The sequence below is a fragment of the Protopterus annectens genome, chromosome 3.part0, assembly GCF_019279795.1.
Source record: "Protopterus annectens isolate FY-2018-M chromosome 3.part0, PAN1.0, whole genome shotgun sequence".
Taxonomy (NCBI): domain Eukaryota; kingdom Metazoa; phylum Chordata; order Ceratodontiformes; family Protopteridae; genus Protopterus; species Protopterus annectens.
This window is the reverse complement of record NC_056731.1, coordinates 1238251885-1238278230: the sequence shown is the minus strand read 5'-3', so window position 1 is coordinate 1238278230 and position 26346 is coordinate 1238251885.

Here is a 26346-nt window from a genome sequence, read left to right as displayed (position 1 = left end):
TACTGTAATCTTGACTCTTTATGTCATTCTACTTGATCCAAATAAAATTATCCATATTAAGGGAGTACCTAGGTCTTTCCTGACAAAGTACTCCCCACATTGCACAGACCATGATAATTTCTGTGACTACATTTCTTGTATGAAACAACAATGCATACACAAGACTGTTAATACATCCCATGTAGTTATGTAATTTTAACACACAAGGACCTGCCTCAGAAACAGAACTATCAATGTGAACAGTATACTAACAGTAGACTATGCTGCAGTGTATATTTAGAAATGTCTAACTATAACAGATGGGAGATTTACATTGTTGAGAAATGAGGGACATGCTCATCAAACATATATTAAGATGCAAATTCTTCATGGCACAGTCATGTGGGAGCACATCATTTACATCTGGGTTGTGTGGGTACGAATGTCAATATGTGCCTATGGATATGACCTAGATGTGTGTGGAAGACAGCCCATAGATAATGCCAAAAAGTTACTGATAAATAAGCCATTCTTGTATTTAACCACTATAGTGTAAACAAAATGATAAAAGACCTAAACAACTGGAGTTTAACATATGCAATGCATGTTAAGTTTCTCTTACACTGTGCACAGACTGATGATGCCACATGAGAATTCAAAACACAGTTGTCATACAACACACACTTGATAGAGTAACCTGAGAATTGTGTTACAATGTATATTCTTTCCATTAAAGGGAGTACAAAAGTTGCCGTTTCTCTCCACAATAGTAAATGGTTCCAATAAACCACATAATGAATAGAATTTCCTGTCTGGAAGCATTCCTCTGACATATTCAGTAGTTATACCTTGCCAGACTTGAACGTTTGTCTGAGGACATACCTTATATAGCTGTATATCAACCACTGACACCACAGAAATAATCATATTATGAAGCACACACTTGAAGGACACCCACACCTCAAGACTGGTGGCAACGCACGATGCATCGGAGACCATCCAGGTGCAATTAACCATAGGCAAGACTGCTCTGCAAATTGTAGCATGTTACAGGCCACCCTCACAAACTCAGGAACCTCACATGGCTTTCCTGAAAACACTGGAGGGGATAAATGTATCTCCAAACACCATCATACTAGGTGACTTCAATTACCCTAATATAGACTGGGAACACTACTCAAGCCCAAACACCCTAGCCCAAAAGTTCCTGGAATTCATAAACTCAAATGCCATGGAACAACTAGTCACCATCCCCACAAGAGGAGAAAACATACTTGATCTCATCATCATGAACATGGGAGCATAATGTTCAACACCGGAAGTATACCCCTCACTGGTGAGATCAGATCACAAACTAATCTTGCTGGAGGTCCTCATCCCACCCCCACCTGAAATAAAAAAGACCACAGTAAAAAACTTCTCGAAAGCCGACTTCACACTTCTAAAGACTAGTGTGATCTCCTTTAAGGCCCCCGAGCCGGCGGAAAACAGTACTCAACCCGCTGAATCACTTACAAATGCCTTCTACCAGCACCTGCAGCACTGCATGGATAAGGCAATCCCAAGCAAAACAAAGACTCTTTGTACCAAGGGCAAGCGTCCAGTCTGGTGGACCCCAGCCATAAACAAACTCTACAACAAAAGGAGGAAGCTACTACAAGACAGAGCAAAATCCTTAAAAGGTAAGACACCCTTGATCACTATAAGTAAAAAACTAAGAGCTCTCATAAAATCATCCAAAGCAAATTTTGAGAGAAAAATAGCTAAAGACTCAAAGGACAATCATAAGGCCTTCTTTAGCTATGTTAGAAACCTGGGAGGAAACTCCCAGATATGCTCAGAACTAGTTCAAAATGATGTGAAGATTACTGATCCTACAGCATTGCCAACATACTGGCTGACAGGTTCAGTGCAAACTTCTCCCCCCCTCCCCCCCAAAAGGAGAGATATCTATACCAAATGGTTGCAGCCCCCCAAACATCTCAAACGCCCAAGTGAGAACTGCTCTCTCCAAAGCAAAAAACACAGCATCCATGGGACCTGATGGTGTCCCAGGCTGTGTGCTCCACGAACTCAACAAGGAATTAAACCCACAGCTAGGACAGTTGTTTAATCATAGTCTCACCTCTGGATACGTACCCAGGGAGTGGCGCACTGCGACTGTGGTCCCACTTCACAAAGGTGGTGCCTCCACAGACCCTGGAAATTACCGGCCCATTAGCTTGACAAGCCTTATCTGCAAAGCTATGGAGAGGATCATAATGGACCTCATAAATAAAGACATAGAGAATTTGCAGACTTTGGATCCAACCCAGTTTGGCTTTGTCAAAGGCAGATCATGCCTTTTAAACTTGGTTGACTTTTTCAAAACAGTCACCAAAGCCATTGATGAGGGAAAGGCAGTCCATACGGCCTACCTCGATCTGGCGAAGGCCTTCGATACAATACCCCACTCGGGTATCATTGAAAAACTCATCAGCTTAAATGTTAACCCATACATCACAAGATGGGTTGCAAACTGGCTGAGTGACAGAACCCACAGGGTCAGAGTTGCTGGCACCATGTCAGACTCAAAGCCTGTCACAAGTGGTGTCCCACAGGGCCCAGTCCTGGGCCCACTCTTGTTTGGCATCTACTTTTCCGAAGTACAAGCAAACACAGGAGGGTTATGGCTGACAAAGTTTGCAGATGACTGCAAACTGGGCCAGAGTCGAAAACACATCTGACACAGATATCCTTCAGAAGGGTCTCACAGAAACGGATGACTGGTGCCAGAGCCATGGCCTAAAGTTAAATGCCAAAAAATGCATAGTCATACCCTTCGGAAAAAAACAGGTTACCCCTAGCTACCATATAGGTGGTAATCCTCTGAGCACAGACGAAGTTATCAGGGACCTGGGGACCCAGGTTGACAGTAGCCTGTCATTCGACACCCATGTAGCTAAAGTAGTTAGGAAGACCTTATACATTGCCCACCTCATCATGAAGGGAGTCACATCTAGATCAAGGGAGGTCATAGTCTCCCTATACTCATCACTCATCAGACCAATGATTGAGTACAATGCCCCATTCGGAATGTATCTGACCCGACACTTGCAGCAGCTAGAGAGGCCACAAAAGTTCCTCACCAAAAGGATAAAGGGTCTCAAAAATCTGTCTTATGCTGCCCGACTGAAAGAACTCCAGCTCTATTCAGTCGCTTACCGCTTGCTCAGAGGTGACCTTTGCCTGACATGCAAGGCCATGTCAAACCCAGAGTTGATGAATATGCTTCACCTCAAAAAAATCTAGATCCGTCAGAGCCACAAGGGCGGGAGACTTAAACCTCGACACGGCTATTAATAGGACATGCTGGAGGGATAGATTCATCACCCAAAGACTCCCTATGCTGTGGAACAAAATCCCGGTATATGTGAGGCAGAGCACCTTGCTGGCCTTGTTCAAGAGAAATCTTGACCAATGGATGGGAGATCGCAGATATACTCCAGGGATTACCTCAGTGTCACTGCTAGACAGAGGCACAGCAAAATAATGGGTATAGTTTCCCATACAAAAGGGGTGGCTTAAGCCACAAAACTATGGGCTAGGCTTATAAATGCCCTCGGGCAGATAGCCTAGTATGAACCTATGAACCTATGAACCTAAACATCAGTAGTATGTTACAATGTTTATGGCTTCCCTAAGATGTAGTCTGACATCTAAAAAAACTTTGGCTAGGTTAGTGTTCACACAACTGTGAGTTTGCCATATCACCATCTGTTGGGTAAATGATTCTGTCAGTATTGTCTGACAGAGCTACATTACCAGATTTAACCCCCTATGTTTCTAGCTGTACACTCTAGAATGTTACATTCTATCTGCTTCTGGCACAGGAAACTTTAATGTTCAAGTGTCAGAAAGGAGATACTTCAAGATCTGACCTAAAAATATACATATTTTGTTCACTATATTGTTCAACTTTGAATTTATTTATTTATTTATTTATTTATTTTTTGCTGCAAGTGTTTTTTATTAATCTTTCAAATAATTCCATTGTATAATAATCTTAATACATTTTCTGATAAGTAAAACAGTATGATTAACTATATACAATATTTACAGTTGGCCTGAAATTAAATTATTATATTGATCAGTCTAGTCAGAGTAACATCATATTAATGAGAGATCATTTGTTCCTTTTTCTTTTACTCTCATTAAGAGTTTGAATTCAAGTTTAGTGTCTCAATGAGTGATAGTATTTTTTCCCTTGGATTCTTGTTCCATCGTCTTGGTGCTAATCTTAGTTCTTTACTCTGGTTTCCAGTAATGCAGTTTCATTCAATATTAGCAGAAATTCTTTAAATGATGGTTCCAGATTTGATTTCCATTTTCTGGTAATACATTTTCTAGCATTTGCTAGAATGTTCCATAGTAGGTAGAGATTGCTATTATTTAAATCTAAATTCTCATTAACATTCAACAAAATTAGAGATTTACTTACTACAAATGTATCTGAGAATATGGCTTGTATGAAATTGCTGACATCTTCCCAAAATGTTTTAACTTTAATACAGTCATGAAATACATGTATCCAATCTGCTTTACAACTCTGCAAGCATCTCCAACATGTAACATTATTAGAAGTATTACATTTTTTAATCTATTTGGCGTAAAAAAAGATCTGTGCAAAAATTTCCGTGTGTAAATTCTCCAAAATTGTATGTTGGATGTCAATTTAACAGAATTTAGTATTTTGGTTTTGTTTTCCAGGGATACTTTTATTGAATGACCTTTTGTTATATGATTCCAAAATTTTGATTGATTTTAACTTTATAATTTATTAAAATTTTATATAATTTTGATGTCAAATTTTCCCAATTTTGATTATTGCATACTATTTCATATAAATGTGTTATAAGTGTAGGTTTATTTCTAAAAGAAGAATTGTTAATTATTCTGCATAGATCTTGTGAGTATTGTAATATGCTTTGTAATAATACCCAGTCTGATGTAGAGAGATTATAAGTTTTTATTATAAGTTGACTATCTAAAACCTTATGTTCATTAATGCATTGTTGCCAGCAAATTAATTGTTTCTTTTCCCAACTAATGAAAACCATCCTATGCATTTTCTTTGGAAAATTTCTTGTTACATTGAAAGGATATAAAAGTGCTAGCCATAACTTTATATCTATATTAGAAGTTACAAATCTTCTAAATGAATTATACATATCATTTAAGTATTTTAGATTACTAGGTTTTGTTAGATTATATTGAAGGCTAGCGCATAAAATATGCCATGGTTTATTAATATGATTGTCTATCGTTAAGTTCTTTAAAATGGTATTTTCATTTGAATAAATAACAGTGTGGAGAGATTTCCAGTTAGAAGAATAGCACAGATCTATCCAATTTATAATTATTTTAAAAATGGAGGCTCTAATATAAGTTTCAATATCCGGGAAATTGATTCCACCTAGTTTCCATCGTCTAATGTGATGTGTATAAGCTATTCTGTTTCTGATAGGATGCTAAAGAAATCTTAATAATGATGTATTTCTTTTAAAGAATATTTGTCTGGTATTACTGGAATAGCTTGTGCTATATATAGGATTTTTGGAAGTAATATCATTTTTATTACTTGCAATCTATCTTCAAATGTTATATATATTTTGTCCCATTTGATTATATTTGACTTTATTGTGTCTATGATTTCCCTGTAATTTATATTTAATTTTTTTCTAATGCTGTACTTAATGTTATACCTAGATAGTTTAAAGTGAGAGATTGTTTACCAATTATATGATTATCATTTATTTGAAAATAATTTTTTATTCAATATCATAAAATTTGATTTTGTTTTGTTAAAATGTAATCCTGAAATTGAATAAAATTTATCAACTTGTATATCTAATTCTTTTAATTAATTTTTAGAAGTAGATGTGGTAAAAATATATCATCTGCAAATAACATTATTTTTGAATTATATTGATTATATAAATTTATATTCTCTATTTTGGGATTGTTTCGTATTGAGATGGAAAATATTTCAATGGCTAATGCAAATAATATGGGGGACATGGGACAACCTTGTTTTGTGCCTTTTGTCAATATTATTGATTTAGAGGTGAAAGGTCCTAATTTTAGATATGCTAAATTGTTTTTATATATGTTCTTTATTAATTAAATAAAGGAGCTAGGAAACTCATAATATTCTAATATTTTGAACAAGAAATCCCAGTTTAAGGAGTCAAAAGCTTTCTCTATATCCAATGCAATTATTAAGGCCTCTTGTTTTTCTCTATTTAAATAGTCCATAATAGTATTCTTTGTATATTATCATAGGTGTGCCTATTATGTATAAATCCTGTTTGATCTTCATTTATAATTTTTATCATAGATTTTTTTTATTCTGTTCACTAGAATAGCCATAAAGATTTTATAATCATTGTTTAGTAATGAAACTGGTCTATAGGAACTGCATTTTGATGCATCTTTATTTTCTTTTATTATAGGAGTAATTAATAAGTATCTCCAAGATGGTGGAATGGTGTTGTGTGTATGTATTTCTATTAAGGTTTTTTGGAAGACTGAGATTATAGATGATGGAAAGATTTTGTACATTTCAGCTATAATACTATCAATTCCTGGAGCTTTACTATTTTTGCTTTCTTTGATTTTCTCTGAAATTTCTTTAAGAGTAATTTGCTTTTGAAGTTCTAATTTAAAATGTTCTGGGATTGTTTTAATCAATTTGGGTTTCAAATATAAATTAAAGTTTTTTGTTTGAGTTCCTTCCATCTTATAATGTTCTGTAAAATGGTATTTAAAAGCATCTAATATATCACTTATATCTAACACTTTCTTGTTCTTCCTTCCTTCATGTATAATAGTAGTCATGTTATTTCTTTTAGATTGTACATTAACTCTTATCGCCAAGTTATGCATATGTTTTGGAGAAACAGCATATTAGTTTAATTTTAATCTTTCTAGTGCTAGATTAGTTTTATGTGTTAGAATTTCATCAGACTGTTCATGCAGATCATTAATTTTCTTCTTATTAGTCAGTGCATTTGTTAAATTATTAGTATTTATTTTTATGATTTGATTTTGTATGTTGAGCAATTTTGATTCCCATTTCTTTAGTTTATTTTTGTACCATGTGATAATCTTACCATAAATATAGGCTTTTAGAGCATCCCATACCATAACTATGCTGATTTCATTAGTGAGATTAGTGTTTAGACATAATTTCAACTCTGTGAGTAGCCAAGGTTTAAATTCTTTTAGTTTCATAATATATGCTGGAATTCTTGTCATTTGTATTAATTTTTTTAAATTTGTTTGAATATTAATAAGGATTGTTCTATGATCTGATAATGAACATGGTATGATTGTAAAACTATTTATCTTTGCATAAAGGTCTTGTGCAACAAAAATTTTATCTATTCTTGTTTGGGTTGTAAATCTGTGATCTTGGTGTAAAAATAACAGTGAGTTACTTTCTCTAAATTTGAATGTGTCTATTAAATTGTGATTTTCAACCCGTTTTTTTTCAGTAGCTTTGCTATAGGAGTTATACGTAAATTGTTTTTGTTGGTGGTCTCTGAATTATCAAGAATGCAATTAAAGTCACCACCTAATATCAAGCTACCTTTATATGTTTTACTAATAAAGTCTAGATGTTTCTTTGTCATACTTTTTCCTATTCCTGGGAACCAATAAAGATTTACTAATGTCCAGATTCTATTATTGAAATTTATTATAACAAGTGTTATAAGCCCCTCTTTATCTTCATAGCTATAAAGAATTTGGGGATTAATGGTGTTTTTTTCTCCATAGTATCCTAACTTCTCTAGTATTGGTTTTATATGATGATTGTGCTATTGTTGTATACTGATTTGGATTCCATAAATGCTTTTCATCATCTTTAAAGTGAGTCTCTTGAAGAAATATCACTTGCGCTTTGTTTAATTTTAAATATTTTAGTAGGTTTGATCTTTTCTTTGGATTATTTAAACCATTTATGTTCAGTGAAAGTATTGTTAAGTCCATGTTTGTTGTTGAGTTTCATGTTTGCTAATATTTATAATAATATTTGAGTATATTTTATAGTATTGTATTTGAAACAAAATTCTCCTTATTTCATGTATCATAAATAGACTGAATCTCTTCTGTAATACTTTTATATTGATGTTCATTTCAGGCCATAATAAAAAAGTGTAAAATGATTTAAGCAAAATTATTTTGATTAATATAATATTTTCTTTCAACCTTCCCCCATCACACATGGAATGATATACATTCCTAATATGATAGACATAAACAAAATATCTACCAGATTAACCCTCATGTTTGGTAGACAGATTTCCTCATGCTCCATTCTTGTATTCTTAGAGACCTTTGAAATTACAAACTAGTATATGTTGAATGATATTTATGGTTCTACATATTATATACATAGTGAAACACATAAGTAATTGTAGGCTATATACATATATATAAATACATTCCTTATTATGAACATTTAATAACATATCAATCATATGGCTGAGTATATTCATCTCAAATAAGTTAATCCCGACATCCAATTGCTCTAATGTCATCTTCTTTTCCCCTTCTCTCTCTCCCTTATGTATATGAACAATTTACAAAGACACAAACATGTACTTTATATACTATTTTCATTGAACCATTCATAGTGACTGACTGATATCAACTATTGAATCATTTCTGAATTTGATGTGATTATAGATTTTCTATATATGTACATGACAGAACTATTAACATAGCAATATATGCATCAAATGTTCAAATTAATCATCTAATAGTAGATGATAGATAAAATCTTTTCCAACTACATATTGATTGTAATGAAATCTATTTTACATAAATACATTAAGATTTAAAAAAAATCATTGAATGGTATATGCTTGTAAATTTCTCATGAATCAAGAAATTGTATTATATACACAGTCGTGATATTGTTTTTTACTAAAAAAAATAAAAAAACATAATTTTTGTTAGTGCAAACATATGGTAAGCTCTGCAAACTAGTTATTGTTCAAGATAATTTAATTCTCATAGATTACTTATTATATCCAATGTTTCTTTGACTATTTGGTTATATACTTTAAACCCTAGTTTATAATCCATATTAGAGTTTTACAGTTTTTAGTATTATTTTGTCTTTTCATATAATCCATAAGTTTAATACATAGATTTTACTATAGGTTAAAGAAATATTTTAAGAACATTTTATATAAGACTCATCTTGTTTATTCATTCAAATATAGCAGTTTGAACCTTCTGTCAACAATAACTATTAAACCAACTACATTTTTATTTAGGATAAGCTTACTGATTAAGAAATATCAGACTCAGAATGCCCACTGAAGTACATTATAGTATTCCCTTTGTTGTGTAGCTTAGCTATGGTGCAGTAAATGAGTTTCTATGCATGACAAAAAGTAAATTAAGTTTCTAAATAAAAGATATAATCATAACTAGAATCAGTTAAAAACATGTCTGTATTTGCACATGTGCACATTGTCAAATCTAGCCATGTAGATGATAAACATATTTGTGTATTGTTACTATTTTGTGCTCATTTCTGTGCTTATATACATATTTGTAGATTGACACATACAGACTCATATTTCCATGTTTGAAATTTGTAGAATAAATCACTTGACTATGTTTCTCTAATTCTTACAGAGTTATTATACAGTGTTTTCCTGAACTGTGTAGACTTATTTCTTCCTATTGTTTAGCCTTGTCTTGTCATTACTTTTATTATAAAGTACTTCATATTTATTCCAAATATACTAACTGTTAAATAAATTTGTTAAAGTCAGACTGTAAAATTCATCTGGCATTAAAAATAATGACAGTCAATAACAAACAGTAATGCAGGAAAACTCAAGTATCTAAAACTCTAATACTCTAATGTACATTAGGAGGCAAAAAACCATACACAAACTTGTACAGAATTTTGTCTGCTTTATTGGTGAGACATATGACATTTTATACAGTTTACTATCAGCTTTTGCCCACCTCACTGACGTGGTCAGTGACAGGGTCTTTACATCATAGTAACTTATGAAAAGTGCTGAGATGGTGTTTTTCAAAATCTTTTTCCCATGAGAATATTACAGCCTTGCAAGCACCTGGTCAGTCACAATGTCCTTCCGAGGATGTAGCCAATTCAAGGCTCTTAGATTAGTTCGAATACAATGGGTGCATGTCTTCTTTAATGCTTCTCTTTGTCTCTTTCTTGTTTACCAGCTGGACATTATCTCTGATAGTGCGCACAAGGCTATTCTTCTGGTGGAAGCAGGAAAAGATACACATGCACACAGATTTATTATTTTCTAACTTTGCAAAATAATCTTTACTGACAGACATGAGCCAGGCCGCTGAACGCTGCCAAGGCCAAATTTCTAATTACACTGCAGCTTATGCTTCAAGCAATAATATGCGAGTTTATTTCTACTATTATTCTAGTAAAACAGAATTAAATGCATTACATATCATACTATTTTCAATCTTTGCTCTCCATATAGATTTGAGCACATTTATACCTGTCTAAAGCACACATTTCTCTATATATCTGACCACACAACTTATATATGTCTGAATGTTTGAATACACATTTTCCTAAGCAGCATATATGTAAATATATTTTTCTAGGCAGCATGTATGTAAATATATATTTTCTAGGCAGCACATATGTGAATATATATATTTTTCTAACATTCTCCCTCCTGTTAATGCATTTCATTCTATTTGAAACATAAACAGTATCATTTCATTTCTTAGCCTTTTCCTTTCAAGGACTTTTAGCTAAGTAAGTCATTTGCTTTATATTTCAGATAGGCTTTCGCTTGGTATCAACAAATTCAATTCCATGTCTTGGTACATAGTTTCAGTTACTGATATGTCAACTAAGTCTTTTACTAATTTTTCACACAGGGTATGCAGCAGACACATGCTCCAATTATGAGCAGTACTACACAAATTGCTATCAGAATATTCATAAGGACCGACCCCCACCCCCAAATAGATTCTGGAAAAAGTTCGTCAGTGGGTTTGGGCCTGGTTCTGCCATTGCTGACACCTGCTGTATTACCTCCAGGTGATCATTGATTTCATGTTGGTTGTCTGGAATGTACGCACAGCATTCTTCTTTGATAAGCGCCAAGACGCACCACCTCTCGCCGCCAGGGTGAAGTCGAGAGCCATTCGGTTCTGTAATACGACTGTTCTCATTGCATTCATTTCATCAGTCACAAGTTCAAGAGCGGAAAAAGTCGCATTGCTCATTACTTCGAGGAGTTTTGACAATTTCCTCAGTTCCCAAATCGATTTGACTGCTCCGTAGGCTGGGAATATCCCAGCCCAGGATATAACACTGTCACTCAAGTCCATATGAGTCAATTTTTCTTTGTCCTTTACAGCCGAATGATCCTTCCAGCTTGCTTCAATCTTACCCACTGGATTAGCAGGTTTTCTGACTGTATTCTCGGCTTGCTGAGCTATATTTCACATTGCGTATTTTACCCAGGGGCAATTCTGCAGTATGTCTTATGGCTGGAACCAGATAACCCAAAAAGCAACTGCCGGACCAATTCTCAGGTAACCATTTATAGGCCTTTTTCCCACAAACAAAATAACAGTTTTCAACTTTAGTACTGATGCGGGTTAACCCTGAATGAAACATTTTTTTATCTATAACAGATAATTGTCTATATATTTCAGGAGTTTTTTGCACATCTCTCAATGTCGTTTTCATCAAGCTTAAATACGAACCATAGTTCGTGCTACAACTAGTACCTTGGTCTACAGGTTTTACATAACATTTGTAAGACACAGTTATGTTACAGTTACTCCAACCAACCTGGAGTGTATCATTTTTAACAAAACAAACAATTCCTTTCTGAGTAACGGGTAAATATAATGCCACTTTGTCTTGTGATCTCACAGTACCTGTGTCAAATAACAGGTTTTCCCAAGTTTCATTTATCCCCAAGGGGACAGCAGACATTAAAAGTCCTCCATATGCTGTGGGTATTGCAGTACAAACCCAGCAATTTGAAACGTTCATAGTCTCTACATAGACTCGTTTCATAGCCAGGTATGTGTTGAAGTTCGGGTGCCAGTCTATAGCCAGTCCTTCATCACGTTTTATCAATTTCACTTCTGTAGTTATATGCAAGAAAAACCATAACAACAAAAAGGTCACTACAAACATGGTTAATAAGTGTATGATCAGTAGGCCAGTGAACCAATGTCTTTGGGGTTGTTTCGCATTTTTATTCACTCTGCCTCTGGTCATCCTGTTTCTGTGGTATGTCAGTTAAAAAATGTTTGTCCAATTTAAATTCTTTGAGTGGTTTACAGTGCGTCAAATGAACCCAAGATGATCTCTCAGCAATTTTACTGCAGTAGGTGTTGCCAATAGTACCTGGTACGGACCTTCCCACTTTGGACTCGCCCAGTTCTTTCTTTTGATGACTTTCAGCCAGATCCAGGACCCCGGGGTCAGCACGGCCTCCGGTTTTTCTTCTTGTTTATCTGGAAAAGAGTTCAACTGCAAAACAGTCTTATTTGTTAACAATTTCTTCATATAACTAGCTAATGAGCCATCGGCCTCCAGCTCTGCAGGCATGAGGGCCTTCCATTGTGGCACACAATATGCTCTTCCAAACACTACCTCAAAAGGGGTCAAGCCCCTTACATTTGGAACAGTTCTCATGCTCAGCAGTGCTAAAGGCAGACAGCAAATCCAAGTCTTTTGAGTCTCACTCATCAATTTTCTCAACTTGTTTTCAAAATTCCATTGTACCTCTCCACTAGTCCTGCTGACTGAGGGTGATAAGCACAATGGTTTTTCAAAGAAATCCCCAAAAATCTCCCAAGCTGATGTATTGTCTGGTTTACGAAATGTGTTCCATTGTCACTATAGATTCTTTCCGGTATGCCAAATCTAGGAATGATTTCTTTCACTAAGGCTTTTGCTACTGTTGCTGCATCCGGATTCCTGGTTGGAAAAGCTTCTACCCATTTTGAAAACATATCTATGATCACTAAACAGTATTTTTCCCTTCACATTTATTCAGTTCTATGAAATCCATACAAATAGTATGGAACGGATAGGGTGGTGTTGGAAAGCTCCCTCGCTTCGGTTTAAATGCTCCCTGTGCATGATGTTTGTTACAAATATGACATGTTGCACAAAATTTTTGTGTATAATTCATAAATCCGTATGTTTGGAATGTTTTGTTAACTAACTGTACCATCCCCCCTGTTGAGACATGGCTCTGCCCATGACTCAACAAAGCTGCATATCTAAATAAATTAGATGGCAATATTGTTTTTTTCTCTTTGGAGATGTACAGTCCCTCTTCAAGGATTGCTCCTCGTTTTATCCACTTCTGCTTTTCTGCTTTTGTAGCTAATGTCTGCATTGTTTTAACATTTCTAAATCTAGAGTCTCAGAAGGTTGTAGTTCTTCATTTAAAACACAGTTTCTAGGTCTGAGGCAGCTTGCTTTGCAGCTGCATCAGCCCGAGCATTCCTTTGAAATTCTATCTTGTTGCTTGGTATGGGCTGCACATTTACAGATAGCTATTTTAGTGGGTAACTGAATAGAATCTAACAGGTTCAAAATCAATTGTGCATGATTAATCGGTTTGCCAGTAGATGTTATCATTCCCTGTTTTTCCACTGTTGTGCAAAGACATGCACTGTAGAGAAAGCATACTGACTGTCAGTATATATGTTAACACATTTGTCTTTCGCTAGAGTGCAAGCACGTGTCAAAGCTATCAATTCTGCTGCTTGAGCTGACAGGTTATGTTGCAGGGGTTGTGCTTCTATGATTTCGTTATCAGTCACTACTGCATAACCCACTAGGTTCTTTCCTGTAGGACCTCGTCTACAGGACCCATCCACATAAAATGTCACCTCTGCATCGGCTAAAGGCACATCAGTAAGATCTTGTCTAGGTGTGGTTATTTGTTCCATTTCCTGTAGGCAACTGTGTGGTGTGCCATCTACAGGAATCGGAAGTAATGTCGATGGATTTAATGTCGCATCGTTCAATTGTCATATGGGGTTGACTCAATAGTATGGTCATACAAGAGAGATGTCTGGCAGGGGATAAAAATGCTATTTTTTCTTGCAGTAAAATTATCGCAACTGCATGAGGTACTCTCAACGTGAGAGGATGAAACAATACCACTGAGGCCGAAGCTTGCACTGCCATAGCTGCTGCGACAACTGCTTGTACACAGGGTGGTAATGATCGTGCCACCGGATCTAACTGTGATGAATAATAAGCTATGGGGCGTTGCTTGCCGCCATGTTGTTGCGTCAGTACTGACGTCATATATCCCCGCCTACAATCTACAGTCTGGAAAAATCTCTTATGGTAATTCGGAAGCCCTAAAACTAACGATGAGACTATCAGTTGTTTTAGTCTGCAAAAGGCTGCTTCTGCTTCTGGTGTCCAATGTAGTGTTTCTTGTGCTGCCATTGGTGTTTTAAATATTAAATCAGCCAATGGAGCCGTTTCTAAAGCATAATTCGGTATCCAACTTCGACAAAATTAGTCGCTCCCAAGAAGGACATCATTTCCTTTTTGGTAGTTGGTCTAGGTGCTTGTAAGATTGCTGTTTTCCTATCTTCATCTAATGTTCTACCTTCTTTGGATATCACATATCCCAGGTATTTAACCTGTTCTTTCCAAAGTTGCAATTTATGTTTATTCACTTTATGCCCTTGCTCAGCCAAAAATTTCAACAATGCTATTGTGTCTTCCCTACATTGCTGCTGGGTAGGAGCTGCAAGCAAGATATCATCTACATAAAGTAGTACTTGACTGCCCCCTGGTGGAGAAAACCCGCCAGGTTGCTAGCCATCTCTTGTGCGAATATTGTTGGACTTTCACTATATCCCTGTGGTAGTCGGGTACGTATACCTTTTGCCCTGAAATGTAAATGCAAACCAATGCTGGCTGTCAGGGTGGATAGGTATTGAGAAAACGCATTGCTAATATCTACCACGGTGAAATATTTTTGTTGCGGCTTCAAATCATTTAACAAGGTATATGGGTCTGGCACCGTAGGTGCCCTTGGTATTACCGCATCATTCACAGCCTGTAAATCTTGTACCATCCGCCATTCCCCGTTTGCTTTTTAACAGGAAATAGAGGAGTATTACATGGTGAATCCAAGGATTCTACCAGTATCCCTTTCTTAAGTAATGCCATTATGATAGGTTTGATTCCTTGTTCTGCATCCTTGCTCAAAGGATATTGTCTTTTCCTTGGTCTAAAGGCCGATTTTGGTGTAATAACTACTGGCCCTGCTGTTCGAATAAGTCCTACATCCGATTTCCTGTTGACCAAAGAACATTTGGTATTTTACTCAAAGCTTTTTCTTCTTCTTCTATCAAGAACGCCAGTCAGCTGTCTTCACTCTGTTGTAAGTGTACAGCTGGGCTGCTTGCTAACCAATTTAGTTTTTGTTTCTGTACTCCTAAGTCCGATAACTCTAAGTCAGTTAGTTTCTCCCATTTTGTCACTTTGTCACCCAAGTCTACCCACCTAACATTCCTGTTTTTGGTTAGGCTAACATGCGGTAGTTTATTGGATTTGTACAATTCCAAGAACTCCTGAGGCAATGAGCAACTCACTACACTATTGCCCTCAGTGTCCCAGTATAAAGTCCGTAGTATTAATCTATTTATGGATTCCTGAACAATTTTTGTTCATATTCTTTATCAGGTCCTGATGTGCTACAATAATATAGGGTACAATGTAACAAATGTTGCTGATCAACATCGAGGGGAAGCACCTTGCTGGTGGCTACATTCATCAGTTCCTTGGTCACTGCCCCTGGACCGGTTGTAACCAGATCCTGGCTGTACCAATAATAGGCCTCACCCTCCGATCGTACCACAAAGCATCAGTTTGTCTCTGTGCCTCCATACCATTCATGGTAGGGACTACTGCTATGCCAAAGAGTTGCATAAGATCTCTTCCCAATAAGTTCATGGGGCATTTGGCAGAAAGTACTATTTTACTTCTCTGGGTTATACCCGAGATGGGGTCAGTTATTGCTATATCATGGGAAAGTGGTTCCCTGTACAGCTGTCCGTTTGCTGCTTTCACTAATATGTAATCGGGTGACTCAGAATGTTCCGGTAACTTTGAAGGATGTATCAAAGTTCGTGATGCTCCTGAATCACACAAAAATTTGACTTCTCTCCCTTCCACCAGAAGTGTAACTTCCGGTTTAGTGTCTGCTAAATAGAGCTCCAAGCTCAGTAGTGCCAAGTCCAAAACTTCACTTTCCCCAACTTCTACATCCGGTTGCATGTCATTTGTTTCGTCTAAGGTATTTACATTATTCCCCTGCTCATTAGTCTCTCCTAATGACTGCCGAGCAGTATAACTGCCATCTAGTCAATCCTCATCATCCTTATCCTTTTTTCCACAGGTGCCTTGCTCCTGCAATCCCTTGCCAAATGTCCCTTCTTACGCAATTGAAGCACTCACCTCTTTTTTCCTGTCCTCATAAAATTCTGAGTTTCTGTCAGAACGTTTGTTACCCTGAGCATTTCGCTACCCTTTTGGCTGTTTGTACTACAAAAACTTCCGCACCATCTTCAGCTGTGAAGACCTGCGTTTTCTTTTTCTTTTTACTGTTAAAATGTTTTTCGGCATGTCTAGCATACTCTAACAAGGCTTGAAGCCTACTCGTTTGGTGATCTATCATATGCTTCGTGATAAGCTATTGAAAGGGCAATACAACCTTTTAAAATGCATTCTTCAACTGCTGTTCATATGAGCTATCATTCTTTTGATTTTCAGGAATAGTCATACCACTATGGTTATTAAAACATTCTAATAATCTACCATAGTATGCCTACTGTTTCATTATCTTGTTGTACGCATTGGTTAATACAAGTCCAGTCTGCCCTAGGTTTCCACTTTTCAGTAATGCGGTCTGTAAGACCCTTCAATCTAGTATCTAGTTCTGCGTCACTATGTGGGAGTGGCCTGAGTTGCGCGTCACGGGCATTCCAGGCACCACAAATCATATGCCAGTCCGGACCCAAAATTTGTCTAACTACTCTTTCTACCTCTTCCCCATTCAGGTGATAACTCAATCTCATACCCTGTAAATCTTGCAAAAATTTCTCAAAGTTCATTTTTGGATGGGGAATTCCCTCTGTAGCTTTCCGGATGTCTTCCGGTGTCCACGGTCTATACACTAAGAGAGTTGAGGCCTGGCCCTCCTGTCCTGCCTGTGGGTTTGGTACTTCAATTAATGGACAGATTTCCTCACTCTCATCTAATGAATTTCCGCTTGGTTGAACATCTATAAATGTTTGATGTGTTCGGGATCTAGTTCCGATAGGTTCTCTTACAAATGGTTGTCTTAATACCCCTATTGTCTCCGGATAACGTGGGGGGGGGTCCAGCCCGCCCCCGCTTCATATTCTAAGTAAGGCATCGGAGGAGGTGGTAGGGGAGGGACCGATGCTACTATTGTATTATTATCCTCTTTGTCTAAAAATAATGCTTTTGCATTTTTATTTTTCTGTTCCCTTCTGTACACTTCCTCAATCCACCTATGTGCTTGAGGAACGCCAACTGTTGTTGTTTTTTGCCTGACCTTCTGCGTCAGATTTTAACTGTTTCAAAAGTTTTACTAATGATATTTTATCTAATTTACCATCAAAGTCATACTTATTAACCCAATTTGAAAAATATCTCACATTATCTGCTCTTTGCAATTGCATATACTTTGCATCTTCTGTTAGGGGCGGGTCACGTGACCCTTTAGTGCATTCATTTCCCATGTCTCTGAAAGAAAAAAAAGAACTGTTACGTAACCCTTTCTCTTGTACCACGTGGTATCTTATTCCCCGTATCCACAGTAGTGTCTAGAATAACTGTTTTACTTTGCTTTGTTTACTTCCTGATCTATGACTCAAGATACAATACTTCGACTACCTCTCTCCCTGCTATCACAAACCTTAGCAATAGCACAGTGTAACCTGGTCCCTGATCTAAAACAAAAACAAAGAGAGGAATTCTGCTTACCCGAGCCTCCCGCTTACTGTTCGGAAACTTCTTTTTAGGATCCAGTTTTCCGCCGCCACAGATCAGAAAAGTGGGCAGCCTCTTTAGATACGACAATTCAGTCGGAGGTCTTTCCTTCTCCTGCGCAGGTTTTGGTGCCACCTATATACTCTGACCTGCAGCTTACCAAGGGAATTCCGGCACGATTAGGACCAAAATGTTAAATAAATTTGTTAAAGTCAGACTGTAAAATTCATCTGGCATTAAAAATAATGACAGTCAATAACAAACAGTAATGCAGGAAAACTCAAGTATCTAAAACTCTAATACTCTAATGTACATTAGGAGGCAAAAAACCATACACAAACTTGTACAGAATTTTGTCTGCTTTATTGGTGAGACATATGACATTTTATACAGTTTACTATCAGCTTTTGCCCACCTCACTGACGTGGTCAGTGACAGGGTCTTTACATCATAGTAACTTATGAAAAAGTGCTGAGATGGTGTTTTTCAAAAATCTTTTTCCCATGAGAATATTACAGCCTTGCAAGCACCTGGTCAGTCACAATGTCCTTCCGAGGATGTAGCCAATTCAAGGCTCTTAGATTAGTTCGAATACAATGGGTGCATGTCTTCTTTAATGCTTCTCTTTGTCTCTTTCTTGTTTACCAGCTGGACATTATCTCTGATAGTGCACAAGGCTATTCTTCTGGTGGAAGCAGGAAAAGATACACATGCACACAGATTTATTATTTTCTAACTTTGCAAAATAATCTTTACTGACAGACATGAGCCAGGTCAGCTGAACGCTGCCAAGGCCAAATTTCTAATTACACTGCAGCTTATGCTTCAAGCAATAATATGCGAGTTTATTTCTACTATTATTCTAGTAAAACAGAATTAAATGCATTACATATCATACTATTTTCAATCTTTGCTCTCCATATAGATTTGAGCACATTTATACCTGTCTAAAGCACACATTTCTCTATATATCTGACCACACAACTTATATATGTCTGAATGTTTGAATACACATTTTCCTAAGCAGCATATATGTAAATATATTTTTCTAGGCAGCATGTATGTAAATATATATTTTCTAGGCAGCACATATGTGAATATATATATTTTTCTAACACTAACTGTACATAATGTAGCCTACTTTTCTATGTCAGTGCTGTGGACAATTAAAATCATATCTGTTGTCAGTTGCAAAATATCATGTCACTGCATTTTACAGATTAACTGTCCATCAGTATTTTAAAATTGCTGGAATTTGATGTTTAAATCCACTCAACTGATTAACCATATATCCTTTGAACATGCTTTGCTAGGTGTACTGAAAGTCATAATGAGACAATAAAGTGGTATAACAACCCAATATACACTATAGAACTTTGATGTATATATTTTAAATGCTTGTGCCAAAAAATGAATATGCATTACAGGAACAAATTGGCTAGCAGGCATTAACTGGTATGTATGACACACTGCTGCCTATTACATTACAGGATATCCCTGTCCAGTAAATAACCGTTAGAACTGGATTGCATTTGTTCTTTAACATCTAATTATACATTGTGCTAGTCAACCAACTATTTCATGTAAGTACATGCTAGAAGGGTGACATCTTACAGAATTATCATTTATTTTGGAATTAGCAAATACCTCATACACTAAAAAAAATCTGTTAATGGTCACTCATCTATCCTGCACTATTTTTTTAACAAAGACACACGTGTACCCACAAACACACACACACACACACACACACACAAACACACACACGCGCGCGCATGTAAATATTTTTAATTAAAACAATGTTAAAATCTGTCACAGGATTTTTTATAAGAAGCACAACAGCTACAGTCAAGAAGGTGCAAATATAGCTTTATAATCAGAAGCTTTTGGAAGATAAAATAAATTCTGTACATAAAATTCGAAACATTTTCCTGACCATTTCCTGAATGTTTTGAACATTAGTAATCAGCGTGTTATCGGGACTATATTAGAGGGTGCTTGTCACTTTAAGACTAACAGGAAGTGTACAGCTGTATTGATGTGAAAACTCTTGGTATCTTGACTAACAGTTTATACACTGAATCCCTGCCTCTCACCACTCTGTAAAAGTAACTGTTCTAATTTATATTTCTATTTAATGACTTAGTTTGTGTACTGGTATAGTGGTCTTTTTTCACATTGAATTTTATAATTGTTGTAGTCTGATAAAGCTGGATATGTTCATACTATTTTTTTCCTTTTTCTTACTCTCTCACTAGTAAGACTATACTGTATTCTGTCCTCTTTCTCTCTCTTTTACATCATCGTATCCTTGTTGAGCGTGAGTGCAAGCTATTAGTGTTACTGTGGTGTTGAATGATTACAAGGATGCTATTCATGTGTTCGCAAGTGTGTTTGACTGTGAAATGATCTCGCAATTTCTAGTAAACAGCCGTTATTTATTCTTATCCTCGTCAGTTCGTGTGAAGAAAAAAAAAAGAGAGATGATGCTTTAAAACTGTAACAATGAAGTGTTCAACACCGATCAGTTATATAACTACTATATTTATATTTTTTTACCGATACCTACTACTTATTCCTTGATATCTTGTAGCCACATGAAACCCGATGGTTACAAACCATCTATATGAGCTGCATGTCTGTATTTTTTAACGGAAACACCCAGATCATTCACTGCTCTTCTCCTTCCTCTCCTCACCTCCCGTTCTCAATTCTATCCCATCAAGACAATCTATTAAGTAATTAAAATGAGCTTTTTGAAAGAAACAATCCCTACAATACTACACATTTAAATTTGATATGAGTGTCGTGCTGACCACTTGATACAAGCAGCCTTATCCTGTAGTAAGTAGAGTTGAAACATCACTGTATTAAAAAAGAAAAACAGAAGGATTATAAACAATATTATGCATATTGAGACAACTAAAAAGTTAAATGTACATACGTTTTGGCTTCAGTTTCCTTTAGTATATATTTCACTTTTTAGTAGAATATTTGAGAGTATTTAAACTTGTTACATTTTTTATTTCAGTTCTTTGTTTCTTCTTCTTTACATCAGTCCAGGAATTTTTTTCTTGGGATCTTTTCAGTGGGTTAGATGTTGACCAGTCCATTTCTTCTGGAATTGTAATTATATTATTGTTCATGATAAAAAAAGCTGTCTCATCTATGTTGTTGAAGGTTCTCATTTCATTTGAGTGAAGAATCTTTATTTTTGCAGGCTATACAAGTTGAGCTTTAATTTTGTTTTGTTTCAGGAATTTTACAAATGGTCATGCTTTTTTCCTTAAACCTAGAACTCTAGTTGAATAGTCATTATCGAATCTTATTTGGTGTTGTTTATACTTTAAAGGACTTTTCCTCCATGCTGACTTTAGTATAAGTTCTTTATCAATGCATGATAAAAATTTTATTACAATGGATCTAGAAGTATTAGGGGATGATGATACAGGTTTTCCTATGGCTCAATGAGCCCTGTCTATGCCATTTGACAGTCCTTCTTTTAGGTCTAAGAATTCTGGCAACCAGGAATTTAAAAATAAAATAACATCCTCTCCCTCAGCTTTCTCCAGAAGACCAAATATTTTAATATTTGTGCACCTTTCTCTGTTTTCTAAATCATCTATCTTGTTGATTAACCAGTTATTTTGTTGTAAGAGAAATTCACTTTAGTTCTCTTCTTCCTTCAACCGTCCATCTATATCAGAGAGAGATGTTTCAATGTCCATTATTTTTGTTTGTTGCTGCTGTAATAATTCTTTAAAGACATCTGTTTGTTTTTAGCAGTTCTCTTTTAGGTTTTCAAGGTTGTCCTTAAAATTATCCATTTTTAATACAGCTCCTGCAGTACAGAGGACATCAATTGGATTTCCTTCTTCAAGGCTGTTTCAGAGTGTGAGTTCTTTGAGTTACTCATTTCCAAGTGGCTATAGTAGTCTCCAGATGAATTTGACAGGAAAATATTGACAAAAAGCTTTCAACGTTAGTACACTATTAGTTCATAAGTTTATCAATAATAGTTGGATATTTTTGTTCAATGAAATTAATTATTTCCCTGTTATTTGAACTAATTTTGTGGAGCTCTAAAAAAATGCTGTTACCAGTTAGCCATTCAGGCTCCACCCACCCCACCTAAAAATATTTTGAATATTCCTGTATCCCTTAAATTTTTTTTTTTTTTTTGAGGGATCAAGAGATTTTTACAAAAAAAAATGGATCCGCAAGTTCTGCAGGTGCAAATGGCCATACCAAATTGAATCACAAAAAAAGAAAAAAAAAATTATGTTGTGTGTTTTCCACACTACTTTGATGGTGTTGCCACAATAAAATACGCTGTTTTTTTCTACTATTTTGGTGCTGGCTGCCTTTTTTTTTTTTTTTTTTTTTTTTGTGATTCAATTTGGTATGGTCATTTGCACCTGCCATACTTGCGGATCCATTTTTTTCGTATTGTTGCATTTCCGCTGTTAGCTTGAAGTGTGGAACTCTTAACATGAGTGGGAGTTACTCCATCTGGATAGTTGGTCTTGACACAAGCTATTTTTTTTTTTTTTTATAGCTACCCATGGAGTTGGAACATTGTTGATTTCATCAGATTCATTGTGTGATTTTTGCTGCGTGTTGGCGTATTGTGGATTATTTTTATATGGCCATATGGTTGCGACAAAGTTCGGCCTTTTCCCCTTGTGCTACTGATCACTGCATGGAGTTTGAGTAACGACATGGGTCTTGTTCAATGATTCAGTTTACAATTGCATTTTTATGCCAATATTGCAGTATGGACTACTACGTCAGAGTTGGAACTTCTATGTTTCAGGTACTGTGTTTTTTCAGTGCACTAGTGGGGAATTTAGTGTTTTAGCAGCTGGTAGCTGCTTGTTTGGCCATTATTTAAATACTTTCAAGTTGGGAATAGGACAGATGCACTTGGAGCTGGCTTTACTTTTATCAGGTATCAGATGCAATTTGGATTATCGGTTTGGAGATAGACATAATCAGACTTGATTCCTGGTTCAATTTATGGCACAAAATTAAGAACTGGAGTTTGAATACTTTATGGTGTGACCTTTGGGTCTTGGATTGAGCATTTTTTGAACTATCTTGTGTCATTTTGGGTGCCTAAGCATTTTCATTTAACCTTGCTATAAGGGATACATTAATATTGAGAATTGTTCTCAATATAACTAAGGGTTTCCTGTTTTTTATTTCTATGTATTTGAAATGTTTTTATGCATTTCCATGCTTATAATTCTTCTATAGTCTAAGATCTATTTCATTGGTCCTTTGTCTACTACTGGTTATATTAAAAACATGTCAGTTTGAAGATTTAGTGATTTATATATGGCATTGTACATTATTACATATATACATTGCTGAGTTTATTTATTTATGTTTTTCTAAATATAGCCCATGACCAGGTTATGCTGATATATTTTATTGGGCAGTATCATTATATATATCATCAGGTGATCTTAACATGTTTTTTTGATTGCGGGCCACAATAATAGTGGCCAGTTTAGTTCAGTATTGAAGCATATAACAATTTTGTTAATGCTATTTATACATTAACAACAGTACTGGTGTATTTGAGAACGTTTTGGACTTATATTTGGTTTGGACAGATATGGATTTGCTTACAATGTTGCAATGTCTTTCTGCTGACAGGAATGACTTACAAGCTTTTGGGGTGGGACCATTACATTCAGGTGCAGGCAATGTCAGTGCCACTGACCTAGCTAATAAGTGTAACCAGTTATTTAACAAATTAACCAAGAGTATGAAGCGACTCAGAACTAATGTGTGGCACCTCAAATTATTTAAAGCATATCAAGATAAGGGCATCATTCCACAAGGTCTTAGAATATGCATACAGCCATTGGACAACTTTACTGATGATATACTATTAGGTGAATGGACCAAGATCCAACAAAAAGCTTCAATGGGTTTTGGGATGTTCTTATCCCCTGTTATGAACATATGATTGAAAAATATATTTTGGAAGTTAAATCTACTTATGACGAGGTTAGGACCCATGAAGGTGAGACATATTATGTTAGCTGCTTTAACTTGTCAAGGAATTATTTTCATTAGAAAAGCAGCTTAAGGACAAAAAAGTCCAAAAATTTAATAGAGACATGGGTGATTATCAGAAGGTTAAGCCTTTGGGCCTTCAAAATAACGTCAAGTATAATAACCAGGAGTCTATTAAACCAACATACAAAAGGAAAAGACCTAGGACTATCCTTAAGAAACCCAAGAGTAGTCATAGTGAGACATCTGGGGATGAGTCATCTTCTGCCACTGATGTAGAGACTTTTCACACTTCTGATTCACCCACTGCCAAAAAACGCCCTGTGGGTGACCCTTTAGGGGGAGGAAACATAGAGCATGCATACAATATAGAAAATCTTTTGGAATTGTTAATACCACTGTAGACAATACATGTAATGCACATATTTCTTCTATCACCTTGTCTGATGCTGAAATAAAACTGCTAAAAAAAGGCCTTAATTTTGTCTCCAGTTTTTTGGTTAATGAAGGTGTCCTGGTTAGTGATGTTATTGCCTTTTGTCATTAGATATATTTTAAGCAATGTTTTGGGTCTGATTCCAGTTCTCAAAGATCTACTGATTTTCAGTTTCAGAAATCATCCTTTATGCTTCCCATGTGTAAGCATGTTTCCATCTTTCAAGAATGTGTATTAAAGGATTTACATTTTAAAACATTGGAATTTCATATTATGTGATCCAATCTTGCTCATGTTGGACAACAGGTCCTAACAAATCTAAAGAACAACAAAGAGCTGGTTATTTTACCAGCAGATAATGGTGGGGCCTTGGTTGTGATGGATTGGTCAATGTATTTGGCGGAGGCCAATGAAAAATTATATTGAGCTGCTCTGCTTACTGCTTGCTTGCTGTGGGATGGATTTGAAGTCTTCTTAAGACACACAGTCTTGCTGTGCTGTTTACTGCTGAATCAGAGACACATCATGACTCCATCTGTAGTCTGTTTAAAGCACCAAGCCTTTCAAACTGCACACTGATAAAGAAATATATTTTGCAGCTATAAGCACAGTTACAGATAACTTATTTTATAACAAACCACACGTAGTATGTCAGATTTGTAGCATATATTTACAAAGTTTTCCTTCATTACAGATATGAATGATGACTTCTACAAAATACCTCTCTCTGTCCTTCTCTCACATAACTGAATTACTACAATAGCTATATACAGAACTAGTAACGCACACATTTCCTCTTGGTATGTTTTTCTGGCCTTATGTGGGAAGTCACATAATGTCTGTTTTTAGACTTTTCTATTGTCCTTTTGTGATTTAAGCACTCTTGCTGATGTGAGGATGCCATTCTGAAAGGAAACATCTGTATAAGCTGTTCCTACTGGAAAAACATCACGTATTGCTGAATTTATAAAAAAGGATATCTGTTAATTGATATTTGTTCTACAAACATGAGAAAATCATGTAATGCTTGTTTTCCAGTATTGCTTTGTTAGGCATTTTCTGATGCTGTGAAGAGAAGCCTGTCTGTTATACATATAGTATGAATGCACATTGTAAACTCTATACATATATTCAAGCAAACTTTTTCTTTCAGCATATTTACAACAGAATTAATTTCAGTCTTATATTCATAATATCTAACAATTCCCTCTGTTTTTAAACATACTCAAAACATTTTATATAAAAAACACATTAAGAAACAAAACCTTTAGTCTTTTTTGATACAAGTCAAAATGCTATTTTACATAGTTAATACAATGAAAACATGTATTACTACCAAACCTGAATGTATTTAACAACTTTTTCTTTTGCAGACCATTCTGTGAAAATATTTTATCAATTATGAGCGGTGTCTGTTTTAATTTTACTTGATTAATTTATTCTTTTGCAATCACAGAATTTAATTTATGACTTAGAATTGATTCATTAACTCTTTGCAACTGTTGAATTAACTATAAGAGACAATAACTATGTGCTACTACAAGCATTTATACACTGCTGAAAATATACAGTTTTAATGTCATTTTAACCATCACATTGTGGTCATGTCTCTGAACTGCTCAATAACATCTTGGTAAAATACTGAACTGGGCTTAGATAATAACTATTTGAAAGCAATTATTTTACTGGGGTAAAACCAGTGATATTACAACTTGACAAATTACTTTTGAACTTATTACAATGTATCCTGATCAGTATGTATTTACACAGACTATTTGCTATTTATGCATTTCAATCT